General features: G+C 41.8%; 66 non-coding genes across 66 annotated transcripts; all 66 read left to right on the top strand.

Annotated features, from left to right (window-relative positions):
* Positions 1-78: 78 nt before the first annotated feature.
* trnam-cau (transfer RNA methionine (anticodon CAU)) lies at positions 79-151 on the top strand. Its single transcript has one exon. It is a non-coding gene; the product is annotated as a tRNA-Met (tRNA).
* Positions 152-310: 159 nt separating this feature from the next.
* Positions 311-382, top strand: trnaq-cug (transfer RNA glutamine (anticodon CUG)). The gene has a single exon. It is a non-coding gene; the product is annotated as a tRNA-Gln (tRNA).
* A 507-nt stretch (positions 383-889) lies between these two features.
* On the top strand, positions 890-962 carry trnam-cau (transfer RNA methionine (anticodon CAU)). Its single transcript has one exon. It is a non-coding gene; the product is annotated as a tRNA-Met (tRNA).
* Positions 963-1,121: 159 nt separating this feature from the next.
* Positions 1,122-1,193, top strand: trnaq-cug (transfer RNA glutamine (anticodon CUG)). The gene has a single exon. It is a non-coding gene; the product is annotated as a tRNA-Gln (tRNA).
* A 507-nt stretch (positions 1,194-1,700) lies between these two features.
* Positions 1,701-1,773, top strand: trnam-cau (transfer RNA methionine (anticodon CAU)). Its single transcript has one exon. It is a non-coding gene; the product is annotated as a tRNA-Met (tRNA).
* A 159-nt stretch (positions 1,774-1,932) lies between these two features.
* On the top strand, positions 1,933-2,004 carry trnaq-cug (transfer RNA glutamine (anticodon CUG)). Its single transcript has one exon. It is a non-coding gene; the product is annotated as a tRNA-Gln (tRNA).
* A 513-nt stretch (positions 2,005-2,517) lies between these two features.
* trnam-cau (transfer RNA methionine (anticodon CAU)) lies at positions 2,518-2,590 on the top strand. The gene has a single exon. It is a non-coding gene; the product is annotated as a tRNA-Met (tRNA).
* A 159-nt stretch (positions 2,591-2,749) lies between these two features.
* Positions 2,750-2,821, top strand: trnaq-cug (transfer RNA glutamine (anticodon CUG)). Its single transcript has one exon. It is a non-coding gene; the product is annotated as a tRNA-Gln (tRNA).
* Positions 2,822-3,328: 507 nt separating this feature from the next.
* trnam-cau (transfer RNA methionine (anticodon CAU)) lies at positions 3,329-3,401 on the top strand. Its single transcript has one exon. It is a non-coding gene; the product is annotated as a tRNA-Met (tRNA).
* A 159-nt stretch (positions 3,402-3,560) lies between these two features.
* On the top strand, positions 3,561-3,632 carry trnaq-uug (transfer RNA glutamine (anticodon UUG)). Its single transcript has one exon. It is a non-coding gene; the product is annotated as a tRNA-Gln (tRNA).
* A 507-nt stretch (positions 3,633-4,139) lies between these two features.
* Positions 4,140-4,212, top strand: trnam-cau (transfer RNA methionine (anticodon CAU)). The gene has a single exon. It is a non-coding gene; the product is annotated as a tRNA-Met (tRNA).
* Positions 4,213-4,371: 159 nt separating this feature from the next.
* On the top strand, positions 4,372-4,443 carry trnaq-cug (transfer RNA glutamine (anticodon CUG)). Its single transcript has one exon. It is a non-coding gene; the product is annotated as a tRNA-Gln (tRNA).
* Positions 4,444-4,956: 513 nt separating this feature from the next.
* trnam-cau (transfer RNA methionine (anticodon CAU)) lies at positions 4,957-5,029 on the top strand. Its single transcript has one exon. It is a non-coding gene; the product is annotated as a tRNA-Met (tRNA).
* A 159-nt stretch (positions 5,030-5,188) lies between these two features.
* Positions 5,189-5,260, top strand: trnaq-cug (transfer RNA glutamine (anticodon CUG)). Its single transcript has one exon. It is a non-coding gene; the product is annotated as a tRNA-Gln (tRNA).
* A 507-nt stretch (positions 5,261-5,767) lies between these two features.
* Positions 5,768-5,840, top strand: trnam-cau (transfer RNA methionine (anticodon CAU)). The gene has a single exon. It is a non-coding gene; the product is annotated as a tRNA-Met (tRNA).
* A 159-nt stretch (positions 5,841-5,999) lies between these two features.
* trnaq-cug (transfer RNA glutamine (anticodon CUG)) lies at positions 6,000-6,071 on the top strand. Its single transcript has one exon. It is a non-coding gene; the product is annotated as a tRNA-Gln (tRNA).
* A 507-nt stretch (positions 6,072-6,578) lies between these two features.
* Positions 6,579-6,651, top strand: trnam-cau (transfer RNA methionine (anticodon CAU)). Its single transcript has one exon. It is a non-coding gene; the product is annotated as a tRNA-Met (tRNA).
* Positions 6,652-6,810: 159 nt separating this feature from the next.
* On the top strand, positions 6,811-6,882 carry trnaq-cug (transfer RNA glutamine (anticodon CUG)). Its single transcript has one exon. It is a non-coding gene; the product is annotated as a tRNA-Gln (tRNA).
* Positions 6,883-7,389: 507 nt separating this feature from the next.
* Positions 7,390-7,462, top strand: trnam-cau (transfer RNA methionine (anticodon CAU)). Its single transcript has one exon. It is a non-coding gene; the product is annotated as a tRNA-Met (tRNA).
* A 159-nt stretch (positions 7,463-7,621) lies between these two features.
* On the top strand, positions 7,622-7,693 carry trnaq-cug (transfer RNA glutamine (anticodon CUG)). The gene has a single exon. It is a non-coding gene; the product is annotated as a tRNA-Gln (tRNA).
* A 513-nt stretch (positions 7,694-8,206) lies between these two features.
* trnam-cau (transfer RNA methionine (anticodon CAU)) lies at positions 8,207-8,279 on the top strand. Its single transcript has one exon. It is a non-coding gene; the product is annotated as a tRNA-Met (tRNA).
* Positions 8,280-8,438: 159 nt separating this feature from the next.
* trnaq-cug (transfer RNA glutamine (anticodon CUG)) lies at positions 8,439-8,510 on the top strand. Its single transcript has one exon. It is a non-coding gene; the product is annotated as a tRNA-Gln (tRNA).
* Positions 8,511-9,017: 507 nt separating this feature from the next.
* trnam-cau (transfer RNA methionine (anticodon CAU)) lies at positions 9,018-9,090 on the top strand. Its single transcript has one exon. It is a non-coding gene; the product is annotated as a tRNA-Met (tRNA).
* A 159-nt stretch (positions 9,091-9,249) lies between these two features.
* trnaq-cug (transfer RNA glutamine (anticodon CUG)) lies at positions 9,250-9,321 on the top strand. Its single transcript has one exon. It is a non-coding gene; the product is annotated as a tRNA-Gln (tRNA).
* A 513-nt stretch (positions 9,322-9,834) lies between these two features.
* On the top strand, positions 9,835-9,907 carry trnam-cau (transfer RNA methionine (anticodon CAU)). Its single transcript has one exon. It is a non-coding gene; the product is annotated as a tRNA-Met (tRNA).
* A 159-nt stretch (positions 9,908-10,066) lies between these two features.
* Positions 10,067-10,138, top strand: trnaq-cug (transfer RNA glutamine (anticodon CUG)). Its single transcript has one exon. It is a non-coding gene; the product is annotated as a tRNA-Gln (tRNA).
* Positions 10,139-10,651: 513 nt separating this feature from the next.
* On the top strand, positions 10,652-10,724 carry trnam-cau (transfer RNA methionine (anticodon CAU)). Its single transcript has one exon. It is a non-coding gene; the product is annotated as a tRNA-Met (tRNA).
* Positions 10,725-10,883: 159 nt separating this feature from the next.
* trnaq-cug (transfer RNA glutamine (anticodon CUG)) lies at positions 10,884-10,955 on the top strand. The gene has a single exon. It is a non-coding gene; the product is annotated as a tRNA-Gln (tRNA).
* Positions 10,956-11,462: 507 nt separating this feature from the next.
* Positions 11,463-11,535, top strand: trnam-cau (transfer RNA methionine (anticodon CAU)). The gene has a single exon. It is a non-coding gene; the product is annotated as a tRNA-Met (tRNA).
* A 159-nt stretch (positions 11,536-11,694) lies between these two features.
* trnaq-cug (transfer RNA glutamine (anticodon CUG)) lies at positions 11,695-11,766 on the top strand. Its single transcript has one exon. It is a non-coding gene; the product is annotated as a tRNA-Gln (tRNA).
* A 507-nt stretch (positions 11,767-12,273) lies between these two features.
* Positions 12,274-12,346, top strand: trnam-cau (transfer RNA methionine (anticodon CAU)). The gene has a single exon. It is a non-coding gene; the product is annotated as a tRNA-Met (tRNA).
* Positions 12,347-12,505: 159 nt separating this feature from the next.
* trnaq-cug (transfer RNA glutamine (anticodon CUG)) lies at positions 12,506-12,577 on the top strand. Its single transcript has one exon. It is a non-coding gene; the product is annotated as a tRNA-Gln (tRNA).
* A 507-nt stretch (positions 12,578-13,084) lies between these two features.
* On the top strand, positions 13,085-13,157 carry trnam-cau (transfer RNA methionine (anticodon CAU)). The gene has a single exon. It is a non-coding gene; the product is annotated as a tRNA-Met (tRNA).
* Positions 13,158-13,316: 159 nt separating this feature from the next.
* Positions 13,317-13,388, top strand: trnaq-cug (transfer RNA glutamine (anticodon CUG)). The gene has a single exon. It is a non-coding gene; the product is annotated as a tRNA-Gln (tRNA).
* Positions 13,389-13,895: 507 nt separating this feature from the next.
* trnam-cau (transfer RNA methionine (anticodon CAU)) lies at positions 13,896-13,968 on the top strand. Its single transcript has one exon. It is a non-coding gene; the product is annotated as a tRNA-Met (tRNA).
* A 159-nt stretch (positions 13,969-14,127) lies between these two features.
* On the top strand, positions 14,128-14,199 carry trnaq-cug (transfer RNA glutamine (anticodon CUG)). Its single transcript has one exon. It is a non-coding gene; the product is annotated as a tRNA-Gln (tRNA).
* Positions 14,200-14,706: 507 nt separating this feature from the next.
* trnam-cau (transfer RNA methionine (anticodon CAU)) lies at positions 14,707-14,779 on the top strand. Its single transcript has one exon. It is a non-coding gene; the product is annotated as a tRNA-Met (tRNA).
* Positions 14,780-14,938: 159 nt separating this feature from the next.
* trnaq-cug (transfer RNA glutamine (anticodon CUG)) lies at positions 14,939-15,010 on the top strand. The gene has a single exon. It is a non-coding gene; the product is annotated as a tRNA-Gln (tRNA).
* A 513-nt stretch (positions 15,011-15,523) lies between these two features.
* On the top strand, positions 15,524-15,596 carry trnam-cau (transfer RNA methionine (anticodon CAU)). Its single transcript has one exon. It is a non-coding gene; the product is annotated as a tRNA-Met (tRNA).
* Positions 15,597-15,755: 159 nt separating this feature from the next.
* trnaq-cug (transfer RNA glutamine (anticodon CUG)) lies at positions 15,756-15,827 on the top strand. The gene has a single exon. It is a non-coding gene; the product is annotated as a tRNA-Gln (tRNA).
* Positions 15,828-16,334: 507 nt separating this feature from the next.
* On the top strand, positions 16,335-16,407 carry trnam-cau (transfer RNA methionine (anticodon CAU)). The gene has a single exon. It is a non-coding gene; the product is annotated as a tRNA-Met (tRNA).
* Positions 16,408-16,566: 159 nt separating this feature from the next.
* trnaq-cug (transfer RNA glutamine (anticodon CUG)) lies at positions 16,567-16,638 on the top strand. The gene has a single exon. It is a non-coding gene; the product is annotated as a tRNA-Gln (tRNA).
* Positions 16,639-17,145: 507 nt separating this feature from the next.
* trnam-cau (transfer RNA methionine (anticodon CAU)) lies at positions 17,146-17,218 on the top strand. The gene has a single exon. It is a non-coding gene; the product is annotated as a tRNA-Met (tRNA).
* A 159-nt stretch (positions 17,219-17,377) lies between these two features.
* Positions 17,378-17,449, top strand: trnaq-cug (transfer RNA glutamine (anticodon CUG)). The gene has a single exon. It is a non-coding gene; the product is annotated as a tRNA-Gln (tRNA).
* Positions 17,450-17,962: 513 nt separating this feature from the next.
* On the top strand, positions 17,963-18,035 carry trnam-cau (transfer RNA methionine (anticodon CAU)). The gene has a single exon. It is a non-coding gene; the product is annotated as a tRNA-Met (tRNA).
* A 159-nt stretch (positions 18,036-18,194) lies between these two features.
* Positions 18,195-18,266, top strand: trnaq-cug (transfer RNA glutamine (anticodon CUG)). Its single transcript has one exon. It is a non-coding gene; the product is annotated as a tRNA-Gln (tRNA).
* A 507-nt stretch (positions 18,267-18,773) lies between these two features.
* On the top strand, positions 18,774-18,846 carry trnam-cau (transfer RNA methionine (anticodon CAU)). Its single transcript has one exon. It is a non-coding gene; the product is annotated as a tRNA-Met (tRNA).
* Positions 18,847-19,005: 159 nt separating this feature from the next.
* On the top strand, positions 19,006-19,077 carry trnaq-cug (transfer RNA glutamine (anticodon CUG)). Its single transcript has one exon. It is a non-coding gene; the product is annotated as a tRNA-Gln (tRNA).
* Positions 19,078-19,584: 507 nt separating this feature from the next.
* Positions 19,585-19,657, top strand: trnam-cau (transfer RNA methionine (anticodon CAU)). Its single transcript has one exon. It is a non-coding gene; the product is annotated as a tRNA-Met (tRNA).
* Positions 19,658-19,816: 159 nt separating this feature from the next.
* Positions 19,817-19,888, top strand: trnaq-cug (transfer RNA glutamine (anticodon CUG)). The gene has a single exon. It is a non-coding gene; the product is annotated as a tRNA-Gln (tRNA).
* A 507-nt stretch (positions 19,889-20,395) lies between these two features.
* Positions 20,396-20,468, top strand: trnam-cau (transfer RNA methionine (anticodon CAU)). The gene has a single exon. It is a non-coding gene; the product is annotated as a tRNA-Met (tRNA).
* Positions 20,469-20,627: 159 nt separating this feature from the next.
* On the top strand, positions 20,628-20,699 carry trnaq-cug (transfer RNA glutamine (anticodon CUG)). Its single transcript has one exon. It is a non-coding gene; the product is annotated as a tRNA-Gln (tRNA).
* A 507-nt stretch (positions 20,700-21,206) lies between these two features.
* Positions 21,207-21,279, top strand: trnam-cau (transfer RNA methionine (anticodon CAU)). The gene has a single exon. It is a non-coding gene; the product is annotated as a tRNA-Met (tRNA).
* A 159-nt stretch (positions 21,280-21,438) lies between these two features.
* Positions 21,439-21,510, top strand: trnaq-cug (transfer RNA glutamine (anticodon CUG)). The gene has a single exon. It is a non-coding gene; the product is annotated as a tRNA-Gln (tRNA).
* A 507-nt stretch (positions 21,511-22,017) lies between these two features.
* Positions 22,018-22,090, top strand: trnam-cau (transfer RNA methionine (anticodon CAU)). Its single transcript has one exon. It is a non-coding gene; the product is annotated as a tRNA-Met (tRNA).
* A 159-nt stretch (positions 22,091-22,249) lies between these two features.
* Positions 22,250-22,321, top strand: trnaq-cug (transfer RNA glutamine (anticodon CUG)). The gene has a single exon. It is a non-coding gene; the product is annotated as a tRNA-Gln (tRNA).
* A 507-nt stretch (positions 22,322-22,828) lies between these two features.
* trnam-cau (transfer RNA methionine (anticodon CAU)) lies at positions 22,829-22,901 on the top strand. The gene has a single exon. It is a non-coding gene; the product is annotated as a tRNA-Met (tRNA).
* A 159-nt stretch (positions 22,902-23,060) lies between these two features.
* trnaq-cug (transfer RNA glutamine (anticodon CUG)) lies at positions 23,061-23,132 on the top strand. The gene has a single exon. It is a non-coding gene; the product is annotated as a tRNA-Gln (tRNA).
* A 507-nt stretch (positions 23,133-23,639) lies between these two features.
* Positions 23,640-23,712, top strand: trnam-cau (transfer RNA methionine (anticodon CAU)). Its single transcript has one exon. It is a non-coding gene; the product is annotated as a tRNA-Met (tRNA).
* Positions 23,713-23,871: 159 nt separating this feature from the next.
* trnaq-cug (transfer RNA glutamine (anticodon CUG)) lies at positions 23,872-23,943 on the top strand. The gene has a single exon. It is a non-coding gene; the product is annotated as a tRNA-Gln (tRNA).
* A 507-nt stretch (positions 23,944-24,450) lies between these two features.
* On the top strand, positions 24,451-24,523 carry trnam-cau (transfer RNA methionine (anticodon CAU)). Its single transcript has one exon. It is a non-coding gene; the product is annotated as a tRNA-Met (tRNA).
* Positions 24,524-24,682: 159 nt separating this feature from the next.
* Positions 24,683-24,754, top strand: trnaq-cug (transfer RNA glutamine (anticodon CUG)). The gene has a single exon. It is a non-coding gene; the product is annotated as a tRNA-Gln (tRNA).
* A 507-nt stretch (positions 24,755-25,261) lies between these two features.
* On the top strand, positions 25,262-25,334 carry trnam-cau (transfer RNA methionine (anticodon CAU)). The gene has a single exon. It is a non-coding gene; the product is annotated as a tRNA-Met (tRNA).
* A 159-nt stretch (positions 25,335-25,493) lies between these two features.
* On the top strand, positions 25,494-25,565 carry trnaq-cug (transfer RNA glutamine (anticodon CUG)). Its single transcript has one exon. It is a non-coding gene; the product is annotated as a tRNA-Gln (tRNA).
* A 507-nt stretch (positions 25,566-26,072) lies between these two features.
* Positions 26,073-26,145, top strand: trnam-cau (transfer RNA methionine (anticodon CAU)). Its single transcript has one exon. It is a non-coding gene; the product is annotated as a tRNA-Met (tRNA).
* A 159-nt stretch (positions 26,146-26,304) lies between these two features.
* On the top strand, positions 26,305-26,376 carry trnaq-cug (transfer RNA glutamine (anticodon CUG)). Its single transcript has one exon. It is a non-coding gene; the product is annotated as a tRNA-Gln (tRNA).
* The last annotated feature ends 465 nt before the right edge of the window (positions 26,377-26,841 follow it).

Below are 26,841 nucleotides of genomic sequence, written 5' to 3' on the forward strand. Positions count from 1 at the left end.
CTTGCTGATCTTGACTTTATTGTAATTGAAACAAATTGAGCTCATACACTTGAAATGTGTACATAAAGTCCTTTTTGGGCCTCGTTGGCGCAGTAGGCAGCGCGTCAGTCTCATAATCTGAAGGCCGTGAGTTCGACCCTCACACGGGGCAGTGATTTTAACGCTCTTTCCTCAATTTTGTTATGCCTGCACACACAAATGCTACGTAAGTTTCCTTCTGTCAGCAATGAAACAGTCCATTAGATTTGATGCTGGAGATCTGGCACCTCACGCAGACCAGGTGAGGTGGGCAGTTTATTTGTCTACCTGGGGTTCCATGGTGTAATGGTTAGCACTCTGGACTCTGAATCCAGTGATCCGAGTTCAAGTCTCGGTGGAACCTTAATTGTTTGGCTTTTTGTAGTGGTGCAATCTTGAGTCTTTGGTTAGAATTCTTACCTGCAGGGCCAATTTGCTGCGTTTAAGGTTGGAGACTTCCCATGGAGAAAACTCAAAGATTCTGGGAACCCTCGGGTGTTAAATTGAGGTAACAGAATCTTTCCACTCGGCATGGCACAACTTCATTCAAATGATTTAGTTGACCAAATACAGAAAAACGGCCAATCCAAAAACATTTCATAATGAAACACATTTGAGATAAAAGAGAAAAGGCAATCGAAAACAAGACAAAAGGTGATCAATTGACACATAAAAACATTGAAGCCAGATATATTAGTCCCTGTAACACCAATAGGGCGTTCATCTTTAATGTTTGAGGTGTCAAGTCCAGGGAAAAGCCATTTGAGATATCTGTCTATGAATTTTATTACACCTTGCTGATCTTGACTTTATTGTAATTGAAACAAATTGAGCTCATACACTTGAAATGTGTACATAAAGTCCTTTTCGGGCCTCGTTGGCGCAGTAGGCAGCGCGTCAGTCTCATAATCTGAAGGCCGTGAGTTCGACCCTCACACGGGGCAGTGATTTTAACGCTCTTTCCTCAATTTTGTTATGCCTGCACACACAAATGCTACGTAAGTTTCCTTCTGTCAGCAATGAAACAGTCCAATAGATTTGATGCTGGAGATCTGGCACCTCACGCAGACCAGGTGAGGTGGGCAGTTTATTTGTCTACCTGGGGTTCCATGGTGTAATGGTTAGCACTCTGGACTCTGAATCCAGTAATCCGAGTTCAAGTCTCGGTGGAACCTTAATTGTTTGGCTTTTTGTAGTGGTGCAATCTTGAGTCTTTGGTTAGAATTCTTACCTTCAGGGCCAATTTGCTGCGTTTAAGGTTGGAGACTTCCCATGGAGAAAACTCAAAGATTCTGGGAACCCTCGGGTGTTAAATTGAGGTAACAGAATCTTTCCACTCGGCATGGCACAACTTCATTCAAATGATTTAGTTGACCAAATACAGAAAAACGGCCAATCCAAAAACGTTTCATTATGAAACACATTTGAGATAAAAGAGAAAAGGCAATCGAAAACAAGACAAAAGGTGATCAATTGACACATAAAAACATTGAAGCCAGATATATTAGTCCCTGTAACACCAATAGGGCGTTCATCTTTAATGTTTGAGGTGTCAAGTCCAGGGAAAAGCCATTTGAGATATCTGTCTATGAATCTTATTACACCTTGCTGATCTTGACTTTATTGTAATTGAAACAAATTGAGCTCATACACTTGAAATGTGTACATAAAGTCCTTTTCGGGCCTCTTTGGCGCAGTAGGCAGCGCGTCAGTCTCATAATCTGAAGGCCGTGAGTTCGACCCTCACACGGGGCAGTGATTTTAACGCTCTTTCCTCAATTTTGTTATGCCTGCACACACAAATGCTACGTAAGTTTCCTTCTGTCAGCAATGAAACAGTCCAATAGATTTGATGCTGGAGATCTGGCACCTCACGCAGACCAGGTGAGGTGGGCAGTTTATTTGTCTACCTGGGGTTCCATGGTGTAATGGTTAGCACTCTGGACTCTGAATCCAGTAATCCGAGTTCAAGTCTCGGTGGAACCTTAATTGTTTGGCTTTTTGTAGTGGTGCAATCTTGAGTCTTTGGTTAGAATTCTTACCTGCAGGGCCAATTTGCTGCGTTTAAGGTTGGAGACTTGCCATGGAGAAAACTCAGAGATTCTGGGAACCCTCGGGTGTTAATGTTAAATTGAGGTAACAGAATCTTTCAACTCGGCATGGCACAACTTCATTCAAAAGATTTAGTTGACCAAATACAGAAAAACGGCCAATCCAAAAACGTTTCATTATGAAACACATTTGAGATAAAAGAGAAAAGGCAATCGAAAACAAGACAAAAGGTGATCAATTGACACATAAAAACATTGAAGCCAGATATATTAGTCCCTGTAACACCAATAGGGCGTTCATCTTTAATGTTTGAGGTGTCAAGTCCAGGGAAAAGCCATTTGAGATATCTGTCTATGAATCTTATTACACCTTGCTGATCTTGACTTTATTGTAATTGAAACAAATTGAGCTCATACACTTGAAATGTGTACATAAAGTCCTTTTCGGGCCTCGTTGGCGCAGTAGGCAGCGCGTCAGTCTCATAATCTGAAGGCCGTGAGTTCGACCCTCACACGGGGCAGTGATTTTAACGCTCTTTCCTCAATTTTGTTATGCCTGCACACACAAATGCTACGTAAGTTTCCTTCTGTCAGCAATGAAACAGTCCAATAGATTTGATGCTGGAGATCTGGCACCTCACGCAGACCAGGTGAGGTGGGCAGTTTATTTGTCTACCTGGGGTTCCATGGTGTAATGGTTAGCACTCTGGACTCTGAATCCAGTGATCCGAGTTCAAGTCTCGGTGGAACCTTAAATGTTTGGCTTTTTGTAGTGGTGCAATCTTGAGTCTTTGGTTAGAATTCTTACCTGCAGGGCCAATTTGCTGCGTTTAAGGTTGGAGACTTCCCATGGAGAAAACTCAAAGATTCTGGGAACCCTAGGGTGTTAAATTGAGGTAACAGAATCTTTCCACTCGGCATGGCACAACTTCATTCAAATGATTTAGTTGACCAAATACAGAAAAACGGCCAATCCAAAAACATTTCATAATGAAACACATTTGAGATAAAAGAGAAAAGGCAATCGAAAACAAGACAAAAGGTGATCAATTGACACATAAAAACATTGAAGCCAGATATATTAGTCCCTGTAACACCAATAGGGCGTTCATCTTTAATGTTTGAGGTGTCAAGTCCAGGGAAAAGCCATTTGAGATATCTGTCTATGAATCTTATTACACCTTGCTGATCTTGACTTTATTGTAATTGAAACAAATTGAGCTCATACACTTGAAATGTGTACATATAGTCCTTTTCGGGCCTCGTTGGCGCAGTAGGCAGCGCGTCAGTCTCATAATCTGAAGGCCGTGAGTTCGACCCTCACACGGGGCAGTGATTTTAACGCTCTTTCCTCAATTTTGTTATGCCTGCACACACAAATGCTACGTAAGTTTCCTTCTGTCAGCAATGAAACAGTCCAATAGATTTGATGCTGGAGATCTGGCACCTCACGCAGACCAGGTGAGGTGGGCAGTTTATTTGTCTACCTGGGGTTCCATGGTGTAATGGTTAGCACTCTGGACTTTGAATCCAGTAATCCGAGTTCAAGTCTCGGTGGAACCTTAATTGTTTGGCTTTTTGTAGTGGTGCAATCTTGAGTCTTTGGTTAGAATTCTTACCTGCAGGGCCAATTTGCTGCGTTTAAGGTTGGAGACTTGCCATGGAGAAAACTCAAAGATTCTGGGAACCCTCGGGTGTTAAATTGAGGTAACAGAATCTTTCCACTCGGCATGGCACAACTTCATTCAAATGATTTAGTTGACCAAATACAGAAAAACGGCCAATCCAAAAACGTTTCATTATGAAACACATTTGAGATAAAAGAGAAAAGGCAATCGAAAACAAGACAAAAGGTGATCAATTGACACATAAAAACATTGAAGCCAGATATATTAGTCCCTGTAACACCAATAGGGCGTTCATCTTTAATGTTTGAGGTGTCAAGTCCAGGGAAAAGCCATTTGAGATATCTGTCTATGAATCTTATTACACCTTACTGATCTTGACTTTATTGTAATTGAAACAAATTGAGCTCATACACTTGAAATGTGTACATAAAGTCCTTTTCGGGCCTCTTTGGCGCAGTAGGCAGCGCGTCAGTCTCATAATCTGAAGGCCGTGAGTTCGACCCTCACACGGGGCAGTGATTTTAACGCTCTTTCCTCAATTTTGTTATTCCTGCACACACAAATGCTACGTAAGTTTCCTTCTGTCAGCAATGAAACAGTCCAATAGATTTGATGCTGGAGATCTGGCACCTCACGCAGACCAGGTGAGGTGGGCAGTTTATTTGTCTACCTGGGGTTCCATGGTGTAATGGTTAGCACTCTGGACTCTGAATCCAGTAATCCGAGTTCAAGTCTCGGTGGAACCTTAATTGTTTGGCTTTTTGTAGTGGTGCAATCTTGAGTCTTTGGTTAGAATTCTTACCTGCAGGGCCAATTTGCTGCGTTTAAGGTTGGAGACTTGCCATGGAGAAAACTCAGAGATTCTGGGAACCCTCGGGTGTTAATGTTAAATTGAGGTAACAGAATCTTTCAACTCGGCATGGCACAACTTCATTCAAATGATTTAGTTGACCAAATACAGAAAAACGGCCAATCCAAAAACGTTTCATAATGAAACACATTTGAGATAAAAGAGAAAAGGCAATCGAAAACAAGACAAAAGGTGATCAATTGACACATAAAAACATTGAAGCCAGATATATTAGTCCCTGTAACACCAATAGGGCGTTCATCTTTAATGTTTGAGGTGTCAAGTCCAGGGAAAAGCCATTTGAGATATCTGTCTATGAATCTTATTACACCTTGCTGATCTTGACTTTATTGTAATTGAAACAAATTGAGCTCATACACTTGAAATGTGTACATAAAGTCCTTTTTGGGCCTCGTTGGCGCAGTAGGCAGCGCGTCAGTCTCATAATCTGAAGGCCGTGAGTTCGACCCTCACACGGGGCAGTGATTTTAACGCTCTTTCCTCAATTTTGTTATGCCTGCACACACAAATGCTACGTAAGTTTCCTTCTGTCAGCAATGAAACAGTCCATTAGATTTGATGCTGGAGATCTGGCACCTCACGCAGACCAGGTGAGGTGGGCAGTTTATTTGTCTACCTGGGGTTCCATGGTGTAATGGTTAGCACTCTGGACTCTGAATCCAGTGATCCGAGTTCAAGTCTCGGTGGAACCTTAATTGTTTGGCTTTTTGTAGTGGTGCAATCTTGAGTCTTTGGTTAGAATTCTTACCTGCAGGGCCAATTTGCTGCGTTTAAGGTTGGAGACTTCCCATGGAGAAAACTCAAAGATTCTGGGAACCCTCGGGTGTTAAATTGAGGTAACAGAATCTTTCCACTCGGCATGGCACAACTTCATTCAAATGATTTAGTTGACCAAATACAGAAAAACGGCCAATCCAAAAACATTTCATAATGAAACACATTTGAGATAAAAGAGAAAAGGCAATCGAAAACAAGACAAAAGGTGATCAATTGACACATAAAAACATTGAAGCCAGATATATTAGTCCCTGTAACACCAATAGGGCGTTCATCTTTAATGTTTGAGGTGTCAAGTCCAGGGAAAAGCCATTTGAGATATCTGTCTATGAATTTTATTACACCTTGCTGATCTTGACTTTATTGTAATTGAAACAAATTGAGCTCATACACTTGAAATGTGTACATAAAGTCCTTTTCGGGCCTCGTTGGCGCAGTAGGCAGCGCGTCAGTCTCATAATCTGAAGGCCGTGAGTTCGACCCTCACACGGGGCAGTGATTTTAACGCTCTTTCCTCAATTTTGTTATGCCTGCACACACAAATGCTACGTAAGTTTCCTTCTGTCAGCAATGAAACAGTCCAATAGATTTGATGCTGGAGATCTGGCACCTCACGCAGACCAGGTGAGGTGGGCAGTTTATTTGTCTACCTGGGGTTCCATGGTGTAATGGTTAGCACTCTGGACTCTGAATCCAGTAATCCGAGTTCAAGTCTCGGTGGAACCTTAATTGTTTGGCTTTTTGTAGTGGTGCAATCTTGAGTCTTTGGTTAGAATTCTTACCTTCAGGGCCAATTTGCTGCGTTTAAGGTTGGAGACTTCCCATGGAGAAAACTCAAAGATTCTGGGAACCCTCGGGTGTTAAATTGAGGTAACAGAATCTTTCCACTCGGCATGGCACAACTTCATTCAAATGATTTAGTTGACCAAATACAGAAAAACGGCCAATCCAAAAACATTTCATAATGAAACACATTTGAGATAAAAGAGAAAAGGCAATCGAAAACAAGACAAAAGGTGATCAATTGACACATAAAAACATTGAAGCCAGATATATTAGTCCCTGTAACACCAATAGGGCGTTCATCTTTAATGTTTGAGGTGTCAAGTCCAGGGAAAAGCCATTTGAGATATCTGTCTATGAATCTTATTACACCTTGCTGATCTTGACTTTATTGTAATTGAAACAAATTGAGCTCATACACTTGAAATGTGTACATAAAGTCCTTTTCGGGCCTCGTTGGCGCAGTAGGCAGCGCGTCAGTCTCATAATCTGAAGGCCGTGAGTTCGACCCTCACACGGGGCAGTGATTTTAACGCTCTTTCCTCAATTTTGTTATGCCTGCACACACAAATGCTACGTAAGTTTCCTTCTGTCAGCAATGAAACAGTCCAATAGATTTGATGCTGGAGATCTGGCACCTCACGCAGACCAGGTGAGGTGGGCAGTTTATTTGTCTACCTGGGGTTCCATGGTGTAATGGTTAGCACTCTGGACTCTGAATCCCGTAATCCGAGTTCAAGTCTCGGTGGAACCTTAATCGTTTAGCTGTTTGTAGTGGTGCAATCTTGAGTCTTTGGTTAGAATTCTTACCTGCAGGGCCAATTTGCTGCGTTTAAGGTTGGGGACTTGCCATGGAGAAAACTCAGAGATTCTGGGAACCCTCGGGTGTTAAATTGAGGAAACAGAATCTTTCCACTCGGCATGGCACAACTTCATTCAAATGATTTAGTTGACCAAATACAGAAAAACGGTCATTCCAAAAACGTTTAATTATGAAACACATTTGAGATAAAAGAGAAAAGGCAATCGAAAACAAGACAAAAGGTGATCAATTGACACATAAAAACATTGAAGCCAGATATATTAGTTTCTGTAACACCAATAGGGCGTTCATCTGTAATGTTTGAGGTGTCAAGTCCAGGGAAAAGCCATTTGAGATATCTGTCTATGAATCTTATTACACCTTGCTGCTCTTGACTTTATTGTAATTGAAACAAATTGAGCTCATACACTTGAAATGTGTACATAAAGTCCTTTTCGGGCCTCGTTGGCGCAGTAGGCAGCGCGTCAGTCTCATAATCTGAAGGTCGTGAGTTCGACCCTCACACGGGGCAGTGATTTTAACGCTCTTTTCTCAATTTTGTTATGCCTGCACACACAAATGCTACGTAAGTTTCCTTCTGTCAGCAATGAAACAGTCCAATAGATTTGATGCTGGAGATCTGGCACCTCACGCAGACCAGGTGAGGTGGGCAGTTTATTTGTCTACCTGGGGTTCCATGGTGTAATGGTTAGCACTCTGGACTCTGAATCCAGTAATCCGAGTTCAAGTCTCGGTGGAACCTTAATCGTTTAGCAGTTTGTAGTGGTGCAATCTTGAGTCTTTGGTTAGAATTCTTACCTGCAGGGCCAATTTGCTGCGTTTAAGGTTGGAGACTTGCCATGGAGAAAACTCAGAGATTCTGGGAACCCTCGGGTGTTAATGTTAAATTGAGGTAACAGAATCTTTCAACTCGGCATGGCACAACTTCATTCAAATGATTTAGTTGACCAAATACAGAAAAACGGCCAATCCAAAAACGTTTCATTATGAAACACATTTGAGATAAAAGAGAAAAGGCAATCGAAAACAAGACAAAAGGTGATCAATTGACACATAAAAACATTGAAGCCAGATATATTAGTCTCTGTAACACCAATAGGGCGTTCATCTGTAATGTTTGAGGTGTCAAGTCCAGGGAAAAGCCATTTGAGATATCTGTCTATGAATCTTATTACACCTTGCTGATCTTGACTTTATTGTAATTGAAACAAATTGAGCTTATACACTTGAAATGTGTACATAAAGTCCTTTTCGGGCCTCGTTGGCGCAGTAGGCAGCGCGTCAGTCTCATAATCTGAAGGCCGTGAGTTCGACCCTCACACGGGGCAGTGATTTTAACGCTCTTTCCTCAATTTTGTTATGCCTGCACACACAAATGCTACGTAAGTTTCCTTCTGTCAGCAATGAAACAGTCCAATAGATTTGATGCTGGAGATCTGGCACCTCACGCAGACCAGGTGAGGTGGGCAGTTTATTTGTCTACCTGGGGTTCCATGGTGTAATGGTTAGCACTCTGGACTCTGAATCCAGTAATCCGAGTTCAAGTCTCGGTGGAACCTTAATCGTTTAGCTGTTTGTAGTGGTGCAATCTTGAGTCTTTGGTTAGAATTCTTACCTGCAGGGCCAATTTGCTGCGTTTAAGGTTGGGGACTTGCCATGGAGAAAACTCAGAGATTCTGGGAACCCTCGGGTGTTAAATTGAGGAAACAGAATCTTTCCACTCGGCATGGCACAACTTCATTCAAATGATTTAGTTGACCAAATACAGAAAAACGGTCATTCCAAAAACGTTTAATTATGAAACACATTTGAGATAAAAGAGAAAAGGCAATCGAAAACAAGACAAAAGGTGATCAATTGACACATAAAAACATTGAAGCCAGATATATTAGTCTCTGTAACACCAATAGGGCGTTCATCTGTAATGTTTGAGGTGTCAAGTCCAGGGAAAAGCCATTTGAGATATCTGTCTATGAATCTTATTACACCTTGCTGCTCTTGACTTTATTGTAATTGAAACAAATTGAGCTCATACACTTGAAATGTGTACATAAAGTCCTTTTCGGGCCTCGTTGGCGCAGTAGGCAGCGCGTCAGTCTCATAATCTGAAGGTCGTGAGTTCGACCCTCACACGGGGCAGTGATTTTAACGCTCTTTTCTCAATTTTGTTATGCCTGCACACACAAATGCTACGTAAGTTTCCTTCTGTCAGCAATGAAACAGTCCAATAGATTTGATGCTGGAGATCTGGCACCTCACGCAGACCAGGTGAGGTGGGCAGTTTATTTGTCTACCTGGGGTTCCATGGTGTAATGGTTAGCACTCTGGACTCTGAATCCAGTAATCCGAGTTCAAGTCTCGGTGGAACCTTAATCGTTTAGCAGTTTGTAGTGGTGCAATCTTGAGTCTTTGGTTAGAATTCTTACCTGCAGGGCCAATTTGCTGCGTTTAAGGTTGGAGACTTGCCATGGAGAAAACTCAGAGATTCTGGGAACCCTCGGGTGTTAATGTTAAATTGAGGAAACAGAATCTTTCCACTCGGCATGGCACAACTTCATTCAAATGATTTAGTTGACCAAATACAGAAAAACGGTCATTCCAAAAACGTTTAATTATGAAACACATTTGAGATAAAAGAGAAAAGGCAATCGAAAACAAGACAAAAGGTGATCAATTGACACATAAAAACATTGAAGCCAGATATATTAGTCTCTGTAACACCAATAGGGCGTTCATCTGTAATGTTTGAGGTGTCAAGTCCAGGGAAAAGCCATTTGAGATATCTGTCTATGAATCTTATTACACCTTGCTGCTCTTGACTTTATTGTAATTGAAACAAATTGAGCTCATACACTTGAAATGTGTACATAAAGTCCTTTTCGGGCCTCGTTGGCGCAGTAGGCAGCGCGTCAGTCTCATAATCTGAAGGTCGTGAGTTCGACCCTCACACGGGGCAGTGATTTTAACGCTCTTTTCTCAATTTTGTTATGCCTGCACACACAAATGCTACGTAAGTTTCCTTCTGTCAGCAATGAAACAGTCCAATAGATTTGATGCTGGAGATCTGGCACCTCACGCAGACCAGGTGAGGTGGGCAGTTTATTTGTCTACCTGGGGTTCCATGGTGTAATGGTTAGCACTCTGGACTCTGAATCCAGTAATCCGAGTTCAAGTCTCGGTGGAACCTTAATCGTTTTGCAGTTTGTAGTGGTGCAATCTTGAGTCTTTGGTTAGAATTCTTACCTGCAGGGCCAATTTGCTGCGTTTAAGGTTGGAGACTTGCCATGGAGAAAACTCAGAGATTCTGGGAACCCTCGGGTGTTAATGTTAAATTGAGGTAACAGAATCTTTCAACTCGGCATGGCACAACTTCATTCAAATGATTTAGTTGACCAAATACAGAAAAACGGCCAATCCAAAAACGTTTCATTATGAAACACATTTGAGATAAAAGAGAAAAGGCAATCGAAAACAAGACAAAAGGTGATCAATTGACACATAAAAACATTGAAGCCAGATATATTAGTCCCTGTAACACCAATAGGGCCTTCATCTTTAATGTTTGAGGTGTCAAGTCCAGGGAAAAGCCATTTGAGATATCTGTCTATGAATCTTATTACACCTTGCTGCTCTTGACTTTATTGTAATTGAAACACATTGAGCTCATACACTTGAAATGTGTACATAAAGTCCTTTTCGGGCCTCGTTGGCGCAGTAGGCAGCGCGTCAGTCTCATAATCTGAAGGTCGTGAGTTCGACCCTCACACGGGGCAGTGATTTTAACGCTCTTTTCTCAATTTTGTTATGCCTGCACACACAAATGCTACGTAAGTTTCCTTCTGTCAGCAATGAAACAGTCCAATAGATTTGATGCTGGAGATCTGGCACCTCACGCAGACCAGGTGAGGTGGGCAGTTTATTTGTCTACCTGGGGTTCCATGGTGTAATGGTTAGCACTCTGGACTCTGAATCCAGTAATCCGAGTTCAAGTCTCGGTGGAACCTTAATCGTTTAGCAGTTTGTAGTGGTGCAATCTTGAGTCTTTGGTTAGAATTCTTACCTGCAGGGCCAATTTGCTGCGTTTAAGGTTGGAGACTTCCCATGGAGAAAACTCAAAGATTCTGGGAACCCTCAGGTGTTAAATTGAGGAAACAGAATCTTTCCACTCGGCATGGCACAACTTCATTCAAATGATTTAGTTGACCAAATACAGAAAAACGGCCAATCCAAAAACATTTCATAATGAAACACATTTGAGATAAAAGAGAAAAGGCAATCGAAAACAAGACAAAAGGTGATCAATTGACACATAAAAACATTGAAGCCAGATATATTAGTCCCTGTAACACCAATAGGGCGTTCATCTTTAATGTTTGAGGTGTCAAGTCCAGGGAAAAGCCATTTGAGATATCTGTCTATGAATCTTATTACACCTTGCTGATCTTGACTTTATTGTAATTGAAACAAATTGAGCTCATACACTTGAAATGTGTACATATAGTCCTTTTCGGGCCTCGTTGGCGCAGTAGGCAGCGCGTCAGTCTCATAATCTGAAGGCCGTGAGTTCGACCCTCACACGGGGCAGTGATTTTAACGCTCTTTCCTCAATTTTGTTATGCCTGCACACACAAATGCTACGTAAGTTTCCTTCTGTCAGCAATGAAACAGTCCAATAGATTTGATGCTGGAGATCTGGCACCTCACGCAGACCAGGTGAGGTGGGCAGTTTATTTGTCTACCTGGGGTTCCATGGTGTAATGGTTAGCACTCTGGACTCTGAATCCAGTAATCCGAGTTCAAGTCTCGGTGGAACCTTAATCGTTTAGCTGTTTGTAGTGGTGCAATCTTGAGTCTTTGGTTAGAATTCTTACCTGCAGGGCCAATTTGCTGCGTTTAAGGTTGGGGACTTGCCATGGAGAAAACTCAGAGATTCTGGGAACCCTCGGGTGTTAAATTGAGGAAACAGAATCTTTCCACTCGGCATGGCACAACTTCATTCAAATGATTTAGTTGACCAAATACAGAAAAACGGTCATTCCAAAAACGTTTAATTATGAAACACATTTGAGATAAAAGAGAAAAGGCAATCGAAAACAAGACAAAAGGTGATCAATTGACACATAAAAACATTGAAGCCAGATATATTAGTCTCTGTAACACCAATAGGGCGTTCATCTGTAATGTTTGAGGTGTCAAGTCCAGGGAAAAGCCATTTGAGATATCTGTCTATGAATCTTATTACACCTTGCTGCTCTTGACTTTATTGTAATTGAAACAAATTGAGCTCATACACTTGAAATGTGTACATAAAGTCCTTTTCGGGCCTCGTTGGCGCAGTAGGCAGCGCGTCAGTCTCATAATCTGAAGGCCGTGAGTTCGACCCTCACACGGGGCAGTGATTTTAACGCTCTTTCCTCAATTTTGTTATGCCTGCACACACAAATGCTACGTAAGTTTCCTTCTGTCAGCAATGAAACAGTCCAATAGATTTGATGCTGGAGATCTGGCACCTCACGCAGACCAGGTGAGGTGGGCAGTTTATTTGTCTACCTGGGGTTCCATGGTGTAATGGTTAGCACTCTGGACTCTGAATCCAGTAATCCGAGTTCAAGTCTCGGTGGAACCTTAATTGTTTGGCTTTTTGTAGTGGTGCAATCTTGAGTCTTTGGTTAGAATTCTTACCTTCAGGGCCAATTTGCTGCGTTTAAGGTTGGAGACTTCCCATGGAGAAAACTCAAAGATTCTGGGAACCCTCGGGTGTTAAATTGAGGTAACAGAATCTTTCCACTCGGCATGGCACAACTTCATTCAAATGATTTAGTTGACCAAATACAGAAAAACGGCCAATCCAAAAACATTTCATAATGAAACACATTTGAGATAAAAGAGAAAAGGCAATCGAAAACAAGACAAAAGGTGATCAATTGACACATAAAAACATTGAAGCCAGATATATTAGTCCCTGTAACACCAATAGGGCGTTCATCTTTAATGTTTGAGGTGTCAAGTCCAGGGAAAAGCCATTTGAGATATCTGTCTATGAATCTTATTACACCTTGCTGATCTTGACTTTATTGTAATTGAAACAAATTGAGCTCATACACTTGAAATGTGTACATAAAGTCCTTTTCGGGCCTCGTTGGCGCAGTAGGCAGCGCGTCAGTCTCATAATCTGAAGGCCGTGAGTTCGACCCTCACACGGGGCAGTGATTTTAACGCTCTTTCCTCAATTTTGTTATGCCTGCACACACAAATGCTACGTAAGTTTCCTTCTGTCAGCAATGAAACAGTCCAATAGATTTGATGCTGGAGATCTGGCACCTCACGCAGACCAGGTGAGGTGGGCAGTTTATTTGTCTACCTGGGGTTCCATGGTGTAATGGTTAGCACTCTGGACTCTGAATCCAGTAATCCGAGTTCAAGTCTCGGTGGAACCTTAATTGTTTGGCTTTTTGTAGTGGTGCAATCTTGAGTCTTTGGTTAGAATTCTTACCTGCAGGGCCAATTTGCTGCGTTTAAGGTTGGAGACTTCCCATGGAGAAAACTCAAAGATTCTGGGAACCCTCGGGTGTTAAATTGAGGTAACAGAATCTTTCCACTCGGCATGGCACAACTTCATTCAAATGATTTAGTTGACCAAATACAGAAAAACGGCCAATCCAAAAACATTTCATAATGAGACACATTTGAGATAAAAGAGAAAAGGCAATCGAAAACAAGACAAAAGGTGATCAATTGACACATAAAAACATTGAAGCCAGATATATTAGTCCCTGTAACACCAATAGGGCGTTCATCTTTAATGTTTGAGGTGTCAAGTCCAGGGAAAAGCCATTTGAGATATCTGTCTATGAATCTTATTACACCTTGCTGATCTTGACTTTATTGTAATTGAAACAAATTGAGCTCATACACTTGAAATGTGTACATAAAGTCCTTTTCGGGCCTCGTTGGCGCAGTAGGCAGCGCGTCAGTCTCATAATCTGAAGGCCGTGAGTTCGACCCTCACACGGGGCAGTGATTTTAACGCTCTTTCCTCAATTTTGTTATGCCTGCACACACAAATGCTAGGTAAGTTTCCTTCTGTCAGCAATGAAACAGTCCAATAGATTTGATGCTGGAGATCTGGCACCTCACGCAGACCAGGTGAGGTGGGCAGTTTATTTGTCTACCTGGGGTTCCATGGTGTAATGGTTAGCACTCTGGACTCTGAATCCAGTGATCCGAGTTCAAGTCTCGGTGGAACCTTAATTGTTTGGCTTTTTGTAGTGGTGCAATCTTGAGTCTTTGGTTAGAATTCTTACCTGCAGGGCCAATTTGCTGCGTTTAAGGTTGGAGACTTCCCATGGAGAAAACTCAAAGATTCTGGGAACCCTCGGGTGTTAAATTGAGGTAACAGAATCTTTCCACTCGGCATGGCACAACTTCATTCAAATGATTTAGTTGACCAAATACAGAAAAACGGCCAATCCAAAAACATTTCATAATGAAACACATTTGAGATAAAAGAGAAAAGGCAATCGAAAACAAGACAAAAGGTGATCAATTGACACATAAAAACATTGAAGCCAGATATATTAGTCCCTGTAACACCAATAGGGCGTTCATCTTTAATGTTTGAGGTGTCAAGTCCAGGGAAAAGCCATTTGAGATATCTGTCTATGAATCTTATTACACCTTGCTGATCTTGACTTTATTGTAATTGAAACAAATTGAGCTCATACACTTGAAATGTGTACATAAAGTCCTTTTCGGGCCTCGTTGGCGCAGTAGGCAGCGCGTCAGTCTCATAATCTGAAGGTCGTGAGTTCGACCCTCACACGGGGCAGTGATTTTAACGCTCTTTTCTCAATTTTGTTATGCCTGCACACACAAATGCTACGTAAGTTTCCTTCTGTCAGCAATGAAACAGTCCAATAGATTTGATGCTGGAGATCTGGCACCTCACGCAGACCAGGTGAGGTGGGCAGTTTATTTGTCTACCTGGGGTTCCATGGTGTAATGGTTAGCACTCTGGACTCTGAATCCAGTAATCCGAGTTCAAGTCTCGGTGGAACCTTAATCGTTTAGCAGTTTGTAGTGGTGCAATCTTGAGTCTTTGGTTAGAATTCTTACCTGCAGGGCCAATTTGCTGCGTTTAAGGTTGGAGACTTGCCATGGAGAAAACTCAGAGATTCTGGGAACCCTCGGGTGTTAATGTTAAATTGAGGTAAAAGAATCTTTCAACTCGGCATGGCACAACTTCATTCAAATGATTTAGTTGACCAAATACAGAAAAACGGCCAATCCAAAAACGTTTCATTATGAAACACATTTGAGATAAAAGAGAAAAGGCAATCGAAAACAAGACAAAAGGTGATCAATTGACACATAAAAACATTGAAGCCAGATATATTAGTCTCTGTAACACCAATAGGGCGTTCATCTGTAATGTTTGAGGTGTCAAGTCCAGGGAAAAGCCATTTGAGATATCTGTCTATGAATCTTATTACACCTTGCTGATCTTGACTTTATTGTAATTGAAACAAATTGAGCTCATACACTTGAAATGTGTACATAAAGTCCTTTTCGGGCCTCGTTGGCGCAGTAGGCAGCGCGTCAGTCTCATAATCTGAAGGCCGTGAGTTCGACCCTCACACGGGGCAGTGATTTTAACGCTCTTTCCTCAATTTTGTTATGCCTGCACACACAAATGCTACGTAAGTTTCCTTCTGTCAGCAATGAAACAGTCCAATAGATTTGATGCTGGAGATCTGGCACCTCACGCAGACCAGGTGAGGTGGGCAGTTTATTTGTCTACCTGGGGTTCCATGGTGTAATGGTTAGCACTCTGGACTCTGAATCCAGTAATCCGAGTTCAAGTCTCGGTGGAACCTTAATTGTTTGGCTTTTTGTAGTGGTGCAATCTTGAGTCTTTGGTTAGAATTCTTACCTGCAGGGCCAATTTGCTGCGTTTAAGGTTGGAGACTTCCCATGGAGAAAACTCAAAGATTCTGGGAACCCTCGGGTGTTAAATTGAGGTAACAGAATCTTTCCACTCGGCATGGCACAACTTCATTCAAATGATTTAGTTGACCAAATACAGAAAAACGGCCAATCCAAAAACATTTCATAATGAAACACATTTGAGATAAAAGAGAAAAGGCAATCGAAAACAAGACAAAAGGTGATCAATTGACACATAAAAACATTGAAGCCAGATATATTAGTCCCTGTAACACCAATAGGGCGTTCATCTTTAATGTTTGAGGTGTCAAGTCCAGGGAAAAGCCATTTGAGATATCTGTCTATGAATCTTATTACACCTTGCTGATCTTGACTTTATTGTAATTGAAACAAATTGAGCTCATACACTTGAAATGTGTACATAAAGTCCTTTTCGGGCCTCGTTGGCGCAGTAGGCAGCGCGTCAGTCTCATAATCTGAAGGCCGTGAGTTCGACCCTCACACGGGGCAGTGATTTTAACGCTCTTTCCTCAATTTTGTTATGCCTGCACACACAAATGCTACGTAAGTTTCCTTCTGTCAGCAATGAAACAGTCCAATAGATTTGATGCTGGAGATCTGGCACCTCACGCAGACCAGGTGAGGTGGGCAGTTTATTTGTCTACCTGGGGTTCCATGGTGTAATGGTTAGCACTCTGGACTCTGAATCCAGTAATCCGAGTTCAAGTCTCGGTGGAACCTTAATCGTTTAGCTGTTTGTAGTGGTGCAATCTTGAGTCTTTGGTTAGAATTCTTACCTGCAGGGCCAATTTGCTGCGTTTAAGGTTGGGGACTTGCCATGGAGAAAACTCAGAGATTCTGGGAACCCTCGGGTGTTAAATTGAGGTAACAGAATCTTTCCACTCGGCATGGCACAACTTCATTCAAATGATTTAGTTGACCAAATACAGAAAAACGGCCAATCCAAAAACGTTTCATTATGAAACACATTTGAGATAAAAGAGAAAAGGCAATCGAAAACAAGACAAAAGGTGATCAATTGACACATAAAAACATTGAAGCCAGATATATTAGTCCCTGTAACACCAATAGGGCGTTCATCTTTAATGTTTGAGGTGTCAAGTCCAGGGAAAAGCCATTTGAGATATCTGTCTATGAATCTTATTACACCTTGCTGATCTTGACTTTATTGTAATTGAAACAAATTGAGCTCATACACTTGAAATGTGTACATAAAGTCCTTTTCGGGCCTCGTTGGCGCAGTAGGCAGCGCGTCAGTCTCATAATCTGAAGGCAGTGAGTTTGACCCTCACACGGGGCAGTGATTTTAATGCTCTTTCCTCAATTTTGTTATGCCTGCACACACAAATGCTACGTAAGTTTCCTTCTGTCAGCAATGAAACAGTCCAATAGATTTGATGCTGGAGATCTGGCACCTCACGCAGACCAGGTGAGGTGGGCAGTTTATTTGTCTACCTGGGGTTCCATGGTGTAATGGTTAGCACTCTGGACTCTGAATCCAGTAATCCGAGTTCAAGTCTCGGTGGAACCTTAATCGTTTAGCAGTTTGTAGTGGTGCAATCTTGAGTCTTTGGTTAGAATTCTTACCTGCAGGGCCAATTTGCTGCGTTTAAGGTTGGAGACTTGCCATGGAGAAAACTCAGAGATTCTGGGAACCCTCGGGTGTTAATGTTAAATTGAGGTAAAAGAATCTTTCAACTCGGCATGGCACAACTTCATTCAAATGATTTAGTTGACCAAATACAGAAAAACGGCCAATCCAAAAACGTTTCATTATGAAACACATTTGAGATAAAAGAGAAAAGGCAATCGAAAACAAGACAAAAGGTGATCAATTGACACATAAAAACATTGAAGCCAGATATATTAGTCTCTGTAACACCAATAGGGCGTTCATCTGTAATGTTTGAGGTGTCAAGTCCAGGGAAAAGCCATTTGAGATATCTGTCTATGAATCTTATTACACCTTGCTGATCTTGACTTTATTGTAATTGAAACAAATTGAGCTCATACACTTGAAATGTGTACATAAAGTCCTTTTCGGGCCTCGTTGGCGCAGTAGGCAGCGCGTCAGTCTCATAATCTGAAGGCCGTGAGTTCGACCCTCACACGGGGCAGTGATTTTAACGCTCTTTCCTCAATTTTGTTATGCCTGCACACACAAATGCTACGTAAGTTTCCTTCTGTCAGCAATGAAACAGTCCAATAGATTTGATGCTGGAGATCTGGCACCTCACGCAGACCAGGTGAGGTGGGCAGTTTATTTGTCTACCTGGGGTTCCATGGTGTAATGGTTAGCACTCTGGACTCTGAATCCAGTAATCCGAGTTCAAGTCTCGGTGGAACCTTAATTGTTTGGCTTTTTGTAGTGGTGCAATCTTGAGTCTTTGGTTAGAATTCTTACCTGCAGGGCCAATTTGCTGCGTTTAAGGTTGGAGACTTCCCATGGAGAAAACTCAAAGATTCTGGGAACCCTCGGGTGTTAAATTGAGGTAACAGAATCTTTCCACTCGGCATGGCACAACTTCATTCAAATGATTTAGTTGACCAAATACAGAAAAACGGCCAATCCAAAAACATTTCATAATGAAACACATTTGAGATAAAAGAGAAAAGGCAATCGAAAACAAGACAAAAGGTGATCAATTGACACATAAAAACATTGAAGCCAGATATATTAGTCCCTGTAACACCAATAGGGCGTTCATCTTTAATGTTTGAGGTGTCAAGTCCAGGGAAAAGCCATTTGAGATATCTGTCTATGAATCTTATTACACCTTGCTGATCTTGACTTTATTGTAATTGAAACAAATTGAGCTCATACACTTGAAATGTGTACATAAAGTCCTTTTCGGGCCTCGTTGGCGCAGTAGGCAGCGCGTCAGTCTCATAATCTGAAGGCCGTGAGTTCGACCCTCACACGGGGCAGTGATTTTAACGCTCTTTCCTCAATTTTGTTATGCCTGCACACACAAATGCTACGTAAGTTTCCTTCTGTCAGCAATGAAACAGTCCAATAGATTTGATGCTGGAGATCTGGCACCTCACGCAGACCAGGTGAGGTGGGCAGTTTATTTGTCTACCTGGGGTTCCATGGTGTAATGGTTAGCACTCTGGACTCTGAATCCAGTAATCCGAGTTCAAGTCTCGGTGGAACCTTAATCGTTTAGCTGTTTGTAGTGGTGCAATCTTGAGTCTTTGGTTAGAATTCTTACCTGCAGGGCCAATTTGCTGCGTTTAAGGTTGGGGACTTGCCATGGAGAAAACTCAGAGATTCTGGGAACCCTCGGGTGTTAAATTGAGGTAACAGAATCTTTCCACTCGGCATGGCACAACTTCATTCAAATGATTTAGTTGACCAAATACAGAAAAACGGCCAATCCAAAAACGTTTCATTATGAAACACATTTGAGATAAAAGAGAAAAGGCAATCGAAAACAAGACAAAAGGTGATCAATTGACACATAAAAACATTGAAGCCAGATATATTAGTCCCTGTAACACCAATAGGGCGTTCATCTTTAATGTTTGAGGTGTCAAGTCCAGGGAAAAGCCATTTGAGATATCTGTCTATGAATCTTATTACACCTTGCTGATCTTGACTTTATTGTAATTGAAACAAATTGAGCTCATACACTTGAAATGTGTACATAAAGTCCTTTTCGGGCCTCGTTGGCGCAGTAGGCAGCGCGTCAGTCTCATAATCTGAAGGCAGTGAGTTTGACCCTCACACGGGGCAGTGATTTTAATGCTCTTTCCTCAATTTTGTTATGCCTGCACACACAAATGCTACGTAAGTTTCCTTCTGTCAGCAATGAAACAGTCCAATAGATTTGATGCTGGAGATCTGGCACCTCACGCAGACCAGGTGAGGTGGGCAGTTTATTTGTCTACCTGGGGTTCCATGGTGTAATGGTTAGCACTCTGGACTCTGAATCCAGTAATCCGAGTTCAAGTCTCGGTGGAACCTTAATTGTTTGGCTTTTTGTAGTGGTGCAATCTTGAGTCTTTGGTTAGAATTCTTACCTGCAGGGCCAATTTGCTGCGTTTAAGGTTGGAGACTTCCCATGGAGAAAACTCAAAGATTCTGGGAACCCTCGGGTGTTAAATTGAGGTAACAGAATCTTTCCACTCGGCATGGCACAACTTCATTCAAATGATTTAGTTGACCAAATACAGAAAAACGGCCAATCCAAAAACATTTCATAATGAGACACATTTGAGATAAAAGAGAAAAGGCAATCGAAAACAAGACAAAAGGTGATCAATTGACACATAAAAACATTGAAGCCAGATATATTAGTCCCTGTAACACCAATAGGGCGTTCATCTTTAATGTTTGAGGTGTCAAGTCCAGGGAAAAGCCATTTGAGATATCTGTCTATGAATCTTATTACACCTTGCTGATCTTGACTTTATTGTAATTGAAACAAATTGAGCTCATACACTTGAAATGTGTACATAAAGTCCTTTTCGGGCCTCGTTGGCGCAGTAGGCAGCGCGTCAGTCTCATAATCTGAAGGCCGTGAGTTCGACCCTCACACGGGGCAGTGATTTTAACGCTCTTTCCTCAATTTTGTTATGCCTGCACACACAAATGCTAGGTAAGTTTCCTTCTGTCAGCAATGAAACAGTCCAATAGATTTGATGCTGGAGATCTGGCACCTCACGCAGACCAGGTGAGGTGGGCAGTTTATTTGTCTACCTGGGGTTCCATGGTGTAATGGTTAGCACTCTGGACTCTGAATCCAGTGATCCGAGTTCAAGTCTCGGTGGAACCTTAATTGTTTGGCTTTTTGTAGTGGTGCAATCTTGAGTCTTTGGTTAGAATTCTTACCTGCAGGGCCAATTTGCTGCGTTTAAGGTTGGAGACTTCCCATGGAGAAAACTCAAAGATTCTGGGAACCCTCGGGTGTTAAATTGAGGTAACAGAATCTTTCCACTCGGCATGGCACAACTTCATTCAAATGATTTAGTTGACCAAATACAGAAAAACGGCCAATCCAAAAACATTTCATAATGAAACACATTTGAGATAAAAGAGAAAAGGCAATCGAAAACAAGACAAAAGGTGATCAATTGACACATAAAAACATTGAAGCCAGATATATTAGTCCCTGTAACACCAATAGGGCGTTCATCTTTAATGTTTGAGGTGTCAAGTCCAGGGAAAAGCCATTTGAGATATCTGTCTATGAATCTTATTACACCTTGCTGATCTTGACTTTATTGTAATTGAAACAAATTGAGCTCATACACTTGAAATGTGTACATAAAGTCCTTTTCGGGCCTCGTTGGCGCAGTAGGCAGCGCGTCAGTCTCATAATCTGAAGGCCGTGAGTTCGACCCTCACACGGGGCAGTGATTTTAACGCTCTTTCCTCAATTTTGTTATGCCTGCACACACAAATGCTACGTAAGTTTCCTTCTGTCAGCAATGAAACAGTCCAATAGATTTGATGCTGGAGATCTGGCACCTCACGCAGACCAGGTGAGGTGGGCAGTTTATTTGTCTACCTGGGGTTCCATGGTGTAATGGTTAGCACTCTGGACTCTGAATCCAGTAATCCGAGTTCAAGTCTCGGTGGAACCTTAATTGTTTGGCTTTTTGTAGTGGTGCAATCTTGAGTCTTTGGTTAGAATTCTTACCTTCAGGGCCAATTTGCTGCGTTTAAGGTTGGAGACTTCCCATGGAGAAAACTCAAAGATTCTGGGAACCCTCGGGTGTTAAATTGAGGTAACAGAATCTTTCCACTCGGCATGGCACAACTTCATTCAAATGATTTAGTTGACCAAATACAGAAAAACGGCCAATCCAAAAACGTTTCATTATGAAACACATTTGAGATAAAAGAGAAAAGGCAATCGAAAACAAGACAAAAGGTGATCAATTGACACATAAAAACATTGAAGCCAGATATATTAGTCCCTGTAACACCAATAGGGCGTTCATCTTTAATGTTTGAGGTGTCAAGTCCAGGGAAAAGCCATTTGAGATATCTGTCTATGAATCTTATTACACCTTGCTGATCTTGACTTTATTGTAATTGAAACAAATTGAGCTCATACACTTGAAATGTGTACATAAAGTCCTTTTCGGGCCTCGTTGGCGCAGTAGGCAGCGCGTCAGTCTCATAATCTGAAGGCCGTGAGTTCGACCCTCACACGGGGCAGTGATTTTAACGCTCTTTCCTCAATTTTGTTATGCCTGCACACACAAATGCTACGTAAGTTTCCTTCTGTCAGCAATGAAACAGTCCAATAGATTTGATGCTGGAGATCTGGCACCTCACGCAGACCAGGTGAGGTGGGCAGTTTATTTGTCTACCTGGGGTTCCATGGTGTAATGGTTAGCACTCTGGACTCTGAATCCAGTGATCCGAGTTCAAGTCTCGGTGGAACCTTAATTGTTTGGCTTTTTGTAGTGGTGCAATCTTGAGTCTTTGGTTAGAATTCTTACCTGCAGGGCCAATTTGCTGCGTTTAAGGTTGGAGACTTCCCATGGAGAAAACTCAAAGATTCTGGGAACCCTCGGGTGTTAAATTGAGGTAACAGAATCTTTCCACTCGGCATGGCACAACTTCATTCAAATGATTTAGTTGACCAAATACAGAAAAACGGCCAATCCAAAAACATTTCATAATGAAACACATTTGAGATAAAAGAGAAAAGGCAATCGAAAACAAGACAAAAGGTGATCAATTGACACATAAAAACATTGAAGCCAGATATATTAGTCCCTGTAACACCAATAGGGCGTTCATCTGTAATGTTTGAGGTGTCAAGTCCAGGGAAAAGCCATTTGAGATATCTGTCTATGAATCTTATTACACCTTGCTGCTCATGACTTTATTGTAATTGAAACAAATTGAGCTCATACACTTGAAATGTGTACATAAAGTCCTTTTCGGGCCTCGTTGGCGCAGTAGGCAGCGCGTCAGTCTCATAATCTGAAGGCCGTGAGTTCGACCCTCACAGGGGGCAGTGATTTTAACGCTCTTTCCTCAATTTTGTTATGCCTGCACACACAAATGCTACGTAAGTTTCCTTCTGTCAGCAATGAAACAGTCCAATAGATTTGATGCTGGAGATCTGGCACCTCACGCAGACCAGGTGAGGTGGGCAGTTTATTTGTCTACCTGGGGTTCCATGGTGTAATGGTTAGCACTCTGGACTCTGAATCCAGTAATCCGAGTTCAAGTCTCGGTGGAACCTTAATTGTTTGGCTTTTTGTAGTGGTGCAATCTTGAGTCTTTGGTTAGAATTCTTACCTGCAGGGCCAATTTGCTGCGTTTAAGGTTGGAGACTTCCCATGGAGAAAACTCAAAGATTCTGGGAACCCTCGGGTGTTAAATTGAGGAAACAGAATCTTTCCACTCGGCATGGCACAACTTCATTCAAATGATTTAGTTGACCAAATACAGAAAAACGGTCATTCCAAAAACGTTTAATTATGAAAGACATTTGAGATAAAAGAGAAAAGGCAATCGAAAACAAGACAAAAGGTGATCAATTGACACATAAAAACATTGAAGCCAGATATATTAGTCTCTGTAACACCAATAGGGCGTTCATCTGTAATGTTTGAGGTGTCAAGTCCAGGGAAAAGCCATTTGAGATATCTGTCTATGAATCTTATTACACCTTGCTGCTCTTGACTTTATTGTAATTGAAACAAATTGAGCTCATACACTTGAAATGTGTACATAAAGTCCTTTTCGGGCCTCGTTGGCGCAGTAGGCAGCGCGTCAGTCTCATAATCTGAAGGCCGTGAGTTCGACCCTCACAGGGGGCAGTGATTTTAACGCTCTTTCCTCAATTTTGTTATGCCTGCACACACAAATGCTACGTAAGTTTCCTTCTGTCAGCAATGAAACAGTCCAATAGATTTGATGCTGGAGATCTGGCACCTCACGCAGACCAGGTGAGGTGGGCAGTTTATTTGTCTACCTGGGGTTCCATGGTGTAATGGTTAGCACTCTGGACTCTGAATCCAGTAATCCGAGTTCAAGTCTCGGTGGAACCTTAATTGTTTGGCTTTTTGTAGTGGTGCAATCTTGAGTCTTTGGTTAGAATTCTTACCTGCAGGGCCAATTTGCTGCGTTTAAGGTTGGAGACTTCCCATGGAGAAAACTCAAAGATTCTGGGAACCCTCGGGTGTTAAATTGAGGAAACAGAATCTTTCCACTCGGCATGGCACAACTTCATTCAAATGATTTAGTTGACCAAATACAGAAAAACGGCCAATCCAAAAACATTTCATAATGAAACACATTTGAGATAAAAGAGAAAAGGCAATCGAAAACAAGACAAAAGGTGATCAATTGACACATAAAAACATTGAAGCCAGATATATTAGTCCCTGTAACACCAATAGGGCGTTCATCTTTAATGTTTGAGGTGTCAAGTCCAGGGAAAAGCCATTTGAGATATCTGTCTATGAATCTTTTTACACCTTGCTGATCTTGACTTTATTGTAATTGAAACAAATTGAGCTCATACACTTGAAATGTGTACATAAAGTCCTTTTCGGGCCTCGTTGGCGCAGTAGGCAGCGCGTCAGTCTCATAATCTGAAGGCCGTGAGTTCGACCCTCACACGGGGCAGTGATTTTAACGCTCTTTCCTCAATTTTGTTATGCCTGCACACACAAATGCTACGTAAGTTTCCTTCTGTCAGCAATGAAACAGTCCAATAGATTTGATGCTGGAGATCTGGCACCTCACGCAGACCAGGTGAGGTGGGCAGTTTATTTGTCTACCTGGGGTTCCATGGTGTAATGGTTAGCACTCTGGACTCTGAATCCAGTAATCCGAGTTCAAGTCTCGGTGGAACCTTAATCGTTTAGCTGTTTGTAGTGGTGCAATCTTGAGTCTTTGGTTAGAATTCTTACCTGCAGGGCCAATTTGCTGCGTTTAAGGTTGGGGACTTGCCATGGAGAAAACTCAGAGATTCTGGGAACCCTCGGGTGTTAAATTGAGGAAACAGAATCTTTCCACTCGGCATGGCACAACTTCATTCAAATGATTTAGTTGACCAAATACAGAAAAACGGTCATTCCAAAAACGTTTAATTATGAAAGACATTTGAGATAAAAGAGAAAAGGCAATCGAAAACAAGACAAAAGGTGATCAATTGACACATAAAAACATTGAAGCCAGATATATTAGTCTCTGTAACACCAATAGGGCGTTCATCTGTAATGTTTGAGGTGTCAAGTCCAGGGAAAAGCCATTTGAGATATCTGTCTATGAATCTTATTACACCTTGCTGCTCTTGACTTTATTGTAATTGAAACAAATTGAGCTCATACACTTGAAATGTGTACATAAAGTCCTTTTCGGGCCTCGTTGGCGCAGTAGGCAGCGCGTCAGTCTCATAATCTGAAGGCCGTGAGTTCGACCCTCACAGGGGGCAGTGATTTTAACGCTCTTTCCTCAATTTTGTTATGCCTGCACACACAAATGCTACGTAAGTTTCCTTCTGTCAGCAATGAAACAGTCCAATAGATTTGATGCTGGAGATCTGGCACCTCACGCAGACCAGGTGAGGTGGGCAGTTTATTTGTCTACCTGGGGTTCCATGGTGTAATGGTTAGCACTCTGGACTCTGAATCCAGTAATCCGAGTTCAAGTCTCGGTGGAACCTTAATTGTTTGGCTTTTTGTAGTGGTGCAATCTTGAGTCTTTGGTTAGAATTCTTACCTGCAGGGCCAATTTGCTGCGTTTAAGGTTGGAGACTTCCCATGGAGAAAACTCAAAGATTCTGGGAACCCTCGGGTGTTAAATTGAGGAAACAGAATCTTTCCACTCGGCATGGCACAACTTCATTCAAATGATTTAGTTGACCAAATACAGAAAAACGGCCAATCCAAAAACATTTCATAATGAAACACATTTGAGATAAAAGAGAAAAGGCAATCGAAAACAAGACAAAAGGTGATCAATTGACACATAAAAACATTGAAGCCAGATATATTAGTCCCTGTAACACCAATAGGGCGTTCATCTTTAATGTTTGAGGTGTCAAGTCCAGGGAAAAGCCATTTGAGATATCTGTCTATGAATCTTTTTACACCTTGCTGATCTTGACTTTATTGTAATTGAAACAAATTGAGCTCATACACTTGAAATGTGTACATAAAGTCCTTTTCGGGCCTCGTTGGCGCAGTAGGCAGCGCGTCAGTCTCATAATCTGAAGGCCGTGAGTTCGACCCTCACACGGGGCAGTGATTTTAACGCTCTTTCCTCAATTTTGTTATGCCTGCACACACAAATGCTACGTAAGTTTCCTTCTGTCAGCAATGAAACAGTCCAATAGATTTGATGCTGGAGATCTGGCACCTCACGCAGACCAGGTGAGGTGGGCAGTTTATTTGTCTACCTGGGGTTCCATGGTGTAATGGTTAGCACTCTGGACTCTGAATCCAGTAATCCGAGTTCAAGTCTCGGTGGAACCTTAATCGTTTAGCTGTTTGTAGTGGTGCAATCTTGAGTCTTTGGTTAGAATTCTTACCTGCAGGGCCAATTTGCTGCGTTTAAGGTTGGGGACTTGCCATGGAGAAAACTCAGAGATTCTGGGAACCCTCGGGTGTTAAATTGAGGAAACAGAATCTTTCCACTCGGCATGGCACAACTTCATTCAAATGATTTAGTTGACCAAATACAGAAAAACGGTCATTCCAAAAACGTTTAATTATGAAACACATTTGAGATAAAAGAGAAAAGGCAATCGAAAACAAGACAAAAGGTGATCAATTGACACATAAAAACATTGAAGCCAGATATATTAGTCTCTGTAACACCAATAGGGCGTTCATCTGTAATGTTTGAGGTGTCAAGTCCAGGGAAAAGCCATTTGAGATATCTGTCTATGAATCTTATTACACCTTGCTGCTCTTGACTTTATTGTAATTGAAACAAAT

Source organism: Pungitius pungitius, chromosome 6 (genome assembly GCF_949316345.1).
Source record: "Pungitius pungitius chromosome 6, fPunPun2.1, whole genome shotgun sequence".
Lineage (NCBI taxonomy): Eukaryota > Metazoa > Chordata > Actinopteri > Perciformes > Gasterosteidae > Pungitius > Pungitius pungitius.